Here is an 8,706-nt window from a genome sequence, read left to right as displayed (position 1 = left end):
CAGTGCTCTCTCCACCTTCAATACCATGACTGAGGTGCCCTTGAGCAAGGCACCGAACCCCCAACTGCTCCCCGGGCGCCGCAGCATAAATGGCTGCCCACTGCTCCGGGTGTGTGTTCACTGCTGTGTGTGTGCACCTTGGATGGGTTAAAAGCAGAGCACGAATTCTGAGTTTGGGTCACCATACTTGGCCATTTGTCACTTCACTTCACCTTTACAATAATAATGATGGACAATCAATTAACCTAATGGCACCATCCAGTAAGAAAACTCACCAATCTCTATCGAGCTGGGCCATTTGACGGTTCCTTTAGAAACATTTCAAATGCCTCCACGGCCTCCAATGCCTCCGGTCCGCATGTTGAGGGCTGGTGCGGGGGCTGGAGGGACTGCCATTCCTGGGCCATAGTGAGGTTGGCGGTGTGTGAGAGGGGGACATTTTTTTATTAAATGGTAGTAATCTTTTAACCATGACTGATAATACACACAGGACCTTTCTATTCACTAATATTTCCGAAATCAGTCTCCGCATGTTAAATGCGGGTGTTGGGAGTTGAGGTGGTGAAGGGTGCTGCTGTCCTGCCCCATAGTCTGGCGCTAAGGGAAAGAAATTGGTATTAAATGGTTGTGATCTGTTAACCATGGTAGGCTGCGAGGCTTGCAAGCTACAGGGCCAAACAAAGGCAAACAAAAAAATCTCTTGTCATGCTGAACATGAATTGGGTATAAACTACCTACTTCAACCCCATGAATGGATTGAAATTGAAAATCTGAGATGGTAATGCAGATGCAGACTATTGATTTGAAACAGAGTGACCATTGCTGTGTTAATATAGATGGGGCCACTGTATTCAATATTATTTCGGAGAACAGTTTTTACCTAGACAGTTTTCTCCAGGTTGAGGAGTAGTTACTCTGCTGCCTGGCACTCTGCAAGATGATGGAGCTGAAGGAATGGTTTCAAGGAGAGGGGAATATCTTTAGCACTAAGAATGTTAACCATATCTCTAATATTAATATTATGATTTGTTATTTCGATGTTAAGAGATTATTCCTTACTCTTCCAGTGCAATTGGCTTGGGGATGAGGCTTCAACTGATACACCAGGCAAGTTGGAAGGCCGTGGCATCCTCAGAGATGCAAAGTCACCATTTTCTGGCTCTTCTTCACTCTCCTCAGAGTCCCCAAAACGATGGCTGTTAAGTAACCATTATGATTATTGCAATCCCAAAATTGCCAAATATACATAGTACAAGCATCTCTGGTCTATTTTTGAATGCTACGGGAAATAACCTTCCTATTACTGTAGAAACATAACAAAAACAAGACAGAACACACTTACAGTGGCTTCCTGAATCTTTTATCTGGCAGCTTGTCCTCCTGCTATGCCTCAGACTGTAGCTCAGAGGAGTTGCAGCCGTTCTGATATTGAGTCATAAGCCTAATGGCGTATTTGTACTTGTCTAAAATTGAATGTGTTAAAATGAACATGAGTTTCAAATTAGCTGTAAAGCTGCACAGAACATGACAATAATAATAATTATTACTATAGATATAAATTGAATATTTTAAACAATGCAAGGCCAAGACAATTAATTTCATATGCATTTTCAGAACATAGAAATAATACGTTATCGTCAAGGTTACTGAGGGAGAGGACCCAGATGCAGAATGAACAAGGGACGTTTATTGACAAATAAGACAAAGCACGATAGGAGGGAGTGGCTTGAACAGTCCAGACAGTAGGATAGGGCAAACAACAGTGAAGCAGGCAGATGGGGGGGGGGGGGGATGGCCGCCGAGGGGGGCCCTGGGTGACAACCGAGTGCAGGACTGTAGAGGAGGCTGTGCAAGGGACCAGACCACAGTACCAGGAACCAAGGGCACTTGGCTATGGAGGTGAAGCCACACGCGTCAGACCTCCAGGTGGGGAGACCCAGTGGCCAGGGAGAAAGCAGCAGGCAAGACAGGAACAGACAGAACTCACAAAACACTAGACAAGACTTAAGACAACAAGAGAAAAATAATAATAATAATAATAATAACAAGGGCAAAAATCTGACAAGAATGCTATGACCTAGAAAACTAGGGAAATCACCAAAGCTAACTAAGTAAAGTTAACTAAAAAGGTAAAGAAACAAATACAAAATAAAATTCTAGAAATAACTGGAAAAACTAACCAAGAAAATAACTCAAAGGGGAAAATAAATACTTTAAAGAACAAGTCAAACTCACGAGAAAAAAAAAATGAGATCCAAACAAAAAGAAACACTTAAACTAGACTAGAATAAACAGAGACGAGATAAACTTAAACTAATAAATACCAGACTTTAACAGACAAGGAAAAACTCTATTAGTATAGATCAGCTAGCAAGCTAAGCAAATACTAACTCACATACAAAACACAAGGTGAGAACCATCAATTAATGAGCACCAAACAAGGACTAAACAAGGGTGCGTGGTAATGTGAAACAAGAGGCAGGACGAAAGAAGCACATGGCCAACATAAACAAAGACATAGCCATGTGGTCATACATAGGGAAAACAGAGAAACACTGAACAAAGACAAAATAGACACAGCTGCCAGGGCAGAACCCTGACAGTTATTCCAAGCAGAAGGAGAAGCAACCATTAAATTATTTTTAAACAAGAATTTTATGAATTGGCATACCACAAGTTCTTACGACCTTTACATCATATCTTGGCCAGTTTGGCTCATGCTTCTCCTCGTTAGCAGCTGCCCTTTTCACACGTTCAGTGCTCTTAAAGCTGGGCCAGTACACCATCCCGTCATCATACCAGTCAACTGGCACAACAGCGATGTCCTTGCTCACTTGAAATTCAATTAGATGAAAAGGCATCCTTAATGTAGAAAGAAAGAAGGTATAAATAAAGAGGTATTTATTAATCATCAAAAAAGGAATAACATAGACTAAAGCATGCACTTTAGTTAACTTGATAGTGATTAGGTAGGACACAACCTTAAAGTTGGGTACTATTACAATTTTTTGGCAGAATGTGTTGTGGTGTTGTTTCATAATCTAAAACAAAAATCATTGCATAATGCTAATAATTTAGTGGACTATGTACAGGTATTGATAAATGGGACATTTGTCAAATTGCATGTTAAATTCATTTTAAAATATAATTTCCTCAATATGCCAGGGGAAATTATATTTTAAGATGAATTTAACATGCAATTTGACAATGATTTTTGATGCCTTTTCATCTAATTGAATTTCAAATATTTTAAAATATTTTGAAAACGTGAAATTATAGGGGTGAAATTTCACTTTGTGAAATACTTAAAGCAAATGTTCATCCAGAGTAATATAAGTCATAGTCAGAAGTCAGCTATATTTTTAGAGTTTTTAACTTGAACTGATTGTTTAAACTGATTGATTTGATATTTTTTTTTCTTTGTTTTTTTTTTTTTTCATTTAGTGGAGGAAGGGTATGGCCACGAAACCATCCCGGTATGGCAAGGCTACACATTTTTGTCGCAGTGCTGAAACCTCAACTGACTGTTCATTCTGTCAGAGTTGAAGGGGTAGGTATAGAATGGAGACTGCCGGGAAAATTCAGTGTAAATAGCGTACACACCATTATCATTTTGGATAAGCTGAAGAGGGTGGGGCAGTGTTCTCAGAAAGAACTATGTCTTCTGCCCCTATTCCTGTCATGTCCATATCAGTCATGTCTGTCCTAATTTGATGAAGTCTTTTTTGAACGTCTACACGTGTCCTTCGCCTTAAGGTTGATAAGGAGACAGGCTCAGTCTTTCTATTCATTTTTGTTCTAAAAGAGTGATTTCAAGAGAGACAGGTTGCAATCATGTGTGTAAAATTTAATTTTTTTTCTAATGTTGTATTTAAATAAATACATTGTTGAATGGTGGCGTTGTCTGTTTCATTACACACTAGACAAGAAGAAAGAAACTTCTATTAGTATTTATTTTATATTATATGATTAAAAAAGGTTTATCAAATATAAATCAAGTAATGAAGATCATAGACATAATACAAAAAACCCCATTAAGCTACACTTGAAATTATGAATTTGTATGTGTATAAGTATAATTTATGAATGAGTGTACATGTTAAATAATGAAATGTAAGATAAAAGAAAAGAATAATGTAAATAAAAGGAATGCCTAGTTTGACGTAATCATATTTATTAAATATACATGAACATACTTTTAATTTAAATAATAAAAGTCCTGTCTAAAAGAAAAACAGAACATCATCTCATCAGTGACCTTTATTTAAAATCATATTTTGCTATCATTTAAGTTAGATTTACATTTGCAGTACTTAAATACATTCTTGTCTAAGTTTAATAAAGCAGCTGTAACTTTTGAAACAAACTTGGTATTTGTTGTTCTGAAATCAGAATGATCGACAACAATCCTGACTATATAGTAAAGTTTGTAGACAAATTTTAAGTTGGCTTGAAAAAAGCCTATCCAGAAAGTTTGAAAATGTTCTAGCATGGTTTAAAATGATTAACTATGTTTCTAGTATGGTTTACTAGGTATCGCCGGCGCCACCATTGAACATTTGCTTGCTGTCACTTGACTTCCAGTTATACAATACTGATTAGCTGTTTTTATACAGTCTATGGCTCCCACTAAATAGCAGTTCCCTCCTAATTTGGCAGGGCTTTCGGCTGGGCAGCTTCTTCCTGCTGCCGTTTTATTTAGCTGAACCCCTACTGTGAGAAACTAGTATTATTTTGACCTTTAATTCAAACCTTTCAGATGTCCTGCAATAGCCTACACTTTTAATGATGTGCAGAATTGTGTGATTATGTTTTAGTAAACGTTTTATTTCATAGGCTAGGTATGGGTCGATTATAGCCATAAGCCACGCCCATTTCGGCGGGCTCTGACGTGCCAGGAAGGGAAGTGCCCTGATTGGTTCAAGCGTCTGAGCTGCCTCGCCATGGGTTAGTGCCAGTTGCTGCAGCACAGCCAATGACCGCGCTAGACGCTCATTTGTGTCTGCTGTGCAGCTTAACTACGTCACAAAAAATGTGGCTTCAAAATTCTCGATAAAAGGAGTTTTCCCATAATGTAATACGAGAGACCTCTCGAAACACAAATTTAATTGAGAGGGGCCATAACACTTGTCTATTGTTGTCCTACTGTTAGTTTAACTGCTTTTATTGTTCTAATTTGTAAGTCGTTTTGGATAAAAGCATCTGCTATAAATAAATGCAATTGATATAAAAGTCATTAACGTTCCGTGTCGCACTGCTGCTCCTTCAGCTGTTTATGAAAAGTCATAAAGTCGTAATTACACGACTTCATTTTTAATTTACATCTGGTCACAGCAGTCTGCTCTTCAGAACTCAAGCAAACTGTCATCCACTCCCTCTCGAGCAACTGAACAGTGACAAGTCTTCACTCACGAAGTCATGGCAACCAAATTAACAACATGGCGAGCACTACTTGTCACTCAATCTTATTTATATTGTATATAATATATTATAACATACATAATTTATATGCCTATAGACAAAGTGACAAACAGCTATGAAAGCCGTGACACAATGGTGTTATCCTCACTCACGTGGTCCCTGTAAAATATGACAGCTACAGTTTGTTGGAAAATAGCATTTTGTGGACACTGAATTTGATGAATTTACTGTTAATCAGACCCCAGACGACACAAGAAGCTAATGTAGCGAACGCTGCGGTCCCTCTGCCCATGACTCCCCGCTGCAGGAGACGCTGTATTCCTCCGATACGCTGTATAAACGATACTGTTTTAAAACCGTTTTCCAGGTTAGCTGGGCTGCATAGCGCTCAAAACCAACATGAAAAGGGTAACTTTGCTAGTAATGTTCACTTAGCATTTTGTTTTGTTGTTAAACTGTGTAAAATGAGCGGTGACGTTAAATCACCGGTCTATTTGCTGGATGGTTTCAAGCTAATAGACGGTAGCTAACATTAGCAGATAAGCCCGCACTTTTTGACATTCAAACAGGCGGCATATTGTCTGAACCAACTCAAACAGTGATTAAAATACCGAAGCTTAATTTTCATTATAAAGAGGATGGCAGATACACACACACACACACACGAGACCAAAATTACAAAAATGCAAACTTGCTAGAATATCTAGCTAGAAGCTAGCGCTAAACCATTATCCACAAGTGAAGTGACATTCAGCCAAGTATGGTGACCCATACTCAGAATTTGTGCTCTGCATTTAACCCATCCGAAATGCACACACACAGAGCAGTGAACACACACACACACACACTGTGAGCACACACCCGGAGCAGTGGGCAGCCATTTATGCTGCGGCGCCCGGGGAGCAGTTGGGGGTTCGATGCCTTGCTCAAGGGCACCTAAGTCGTGGTATTGAGGGTGGAGAGAGAACTGTACATGCACTCCCCCCACCCACAATTCCTGCCGGCCCGGGACTCGAACTCACAACCTTTCGATTGGGAGTCCGACTCTCTAACCATTAGGCCACGACTTCCCCAAGTGAACATGTTAAAGTTGTCCTAATATCAAACAACGTCATTACAATCATTAATATACATGATGATTTAAAAACCAATGTTTACTGTGAATGTCGCAATATATCAATAAATCAATATTTACTCAAAAAAGGGTTCAGCGCAACAGTGTCCCAGCAAAGAAATTCTCAACTGATGTCGGCTCTTGGTGTGCTGTACTCATCCGTTGCATTAAAGGCGCATCCGCGTCCGAGCATCCGACACGGGTCCGCTCAGGATCCGCTGTTTGACGGAGCCGCCCGGAGGTGGAGCTGATCCTCTGAGCGACACCAAAACGAATTTGACAGTTATGCGGGTTTGGCGACTTGAAGGCGGATCCGCCTAGGAGTCTCCTGCTGTGTGGGTAGAGTTAGTCCCAGTTTTAAGCAGTTCCGGGAAGGCTCGAAGAAGCCCAGATTGTGGTTGAGGTTTTGGCCAGGCTGCATGTTGAGGCGGATGCTGACACTCTTGGTGTAGGCAGGTATTGTGACCTCCTGTTCATTGGTTGTGGCACAAACTTCTGGTATGTGATTGGATTGGAGACTGAAGTGCTTATTTGGCGAGACAAGGGAGCCCATATAGCTTCGTTCAAAGTGTCCACGTAGGCATTGATTCTGACCATAATGTCTGCTCCGATGTAGATATCGTGTGGCAGGTCAGGGACAACAAGGAAGTAGTGATTTAGTTGTCTGTCGTTCCAGCACATGGCAGTTCAGGCTTGTCTTTCTTTAAGGCTCTGAAGAGCTTCAGGCTGATGGCTGAGTTTTCGGCCCATAGGGCTAGCACATTGAATGTCTATAGCTGTCAGTTTGAGTTTTCGCTCAGTGAACTGGAACCAGTGTCTGTGACTTGACACTGCGCTTCTGTGCAGCATTGGTCCGACGGTCAGGTGGATTGGGGCCACCTGCAACAACCGCAGTCCCGTGTGGGAATAGGCATGAACGTTGAGTGCATATTTATTAAGTCTGAGGGTTCCACTGGTTCTTTTGGTTCTTTCTTGAATTTCTTCTAAGAGCTGAGTGGATATTAGGGTGATGTCGGCTCCTGTGTCAACTAGGGCCTCTAGTTTGACATGGTGTTCTAGTGTGATGGAGATATAGAACTTCCTTGCCACACCTTTCTCGATGAGGTCACCCAGAAGTTGAGGAACTGGAGTTTGGGTTGAGACAGGTAGAGTGTTGTGGTTTGTTTGCTGTTGCTCGCAGGCGTGACAGACAACCAAGATGGCGCTTTCTGGTACTTGAGTGGTTTCCTCCTCTTCTGGTTGCTGGAGGTTTCCGTGGTATGAGTTGACATGTGTCGGATCAGGTTCTGAACCTGTTGCTAGGCATTCAGGTTCAGTCTCCTGTTTCCTTGACAATGGTGTTATGGCAGCATTACTTGTCGTGTTTTGAGGGTGGTGAGTGTGAGAGAGGTGGTTATTGCTCTGGTTAATGTGTACCAGGTGGTCGCTGTTCCCTTGCTTCGCCTGCGTTTGAAGAATTCTTTCATGAACTTCTGCATCATTTCTTGTGGACTGATACCTGGTGCAGTTTGTTGTTCTTGTGTGGACTCAATGTGGGGTTGGGCTGATTGATGCCTGGGTGGATTTCGTCGTCGACCCCTTGGGCTAGTTGTTCCTGGGGGAGTGTGTCCCTTTCCATTAGACGTCCAGTTGGCCTCCCATGAATCTTTTCCTTTTGGGTTTCCATACGACCGTGTCTGGTTCCATGAATTATCCCAGCGGTTTTCTTGCGGCCATGACTGGTCCTTGATTCCTCCCAGTGGTTTCCAGACGTTTGTTGTGGGTCTCGTTGCTTGTGCCAGTGATTGTTTGGTTGTTTGGGTCTGACACTGACATGAGAGTCCCTGTTCTTTTCTGAAGGAGGATCGTCTTTGTTCTTTAGGTGGCAGTTTGGAGCTTGCATGATGCTGGGTGCCCTCTAGGGCTAATCCTTGATGTTGAGTATTGAAATCACAAACTGCTGGTATTTTGGTTCCCTTTTCTGAGGCCATCTTTTGTTTGCCATAGGCTTTGTGGGCCAAATCCCTCAACTGTTGTGTAGTCATTGTGCGAGGGCAGGCCATGACGCCTAGGTGGTGGCTTACTCCAGGGTGGAGGTTTCTCAGGAAGAGGGTTTTGAAGTTTAAGTCCTCCTCCATGTCTTTGTCTTTGTCCATGTCATGTCGTTCTCTTGTCAGCAGGGTAGCGCTCCT

General features: G+C 41.6%; 1 long non-coding RNA gene across 2 annotated transcripts; it reads right to left on the bottom strand.

Annotated features, from left to right (window-relative positions):
- Positions 1–509: 509 nt before the first annotated feature.
- LOC132126526 (uncharacterized) lies at positions 510–6,773 on the bottom strand. 2 transcript variants are annotated; one of them, XR_009427411.1, is made up of 8 exons: positions 6,734–6,748; positions 6,617–6,675; positions 3,604–3,798; positions 2,672–2,862; positions 1,343–1,463; positions 1,060–1,196; positions 881–946; positions 510–597 (listed from the first exon to the last, which is right to left on the bottom strand). It is a non-coding gene; the product is annotated as an uncharacterized LOC132126526 (long non-coding RNA). The 2 variants fall into 2 exon arrangements; XR_009427410.1 differs by lacking the exon at positions 3,604–3,798 and having other exon boundaries at positions 6,734–6,773.
- Between the last annotated feature and the right edge of the window lie 1,933 nt (positions 6,774–8,706).

Source organism: Carassius carassius, chromosome 44 (genome assembly GCF_963082965.1).
Source record: "Carassius carassius chromosome 44, fCarCar2.1, whole genome shotgun sequence".
NCBI lineage: Eukaryota > Metazoa > Chordata > Actinopteri > Cypriniformes > Cyprinidae > Carassius > Carassius carassius.
The sequence above is the reverse complement of the archived record's forward strand: the minus strand, read 5'-3'. Positions and strand labels throughout refer to the sequence as shown.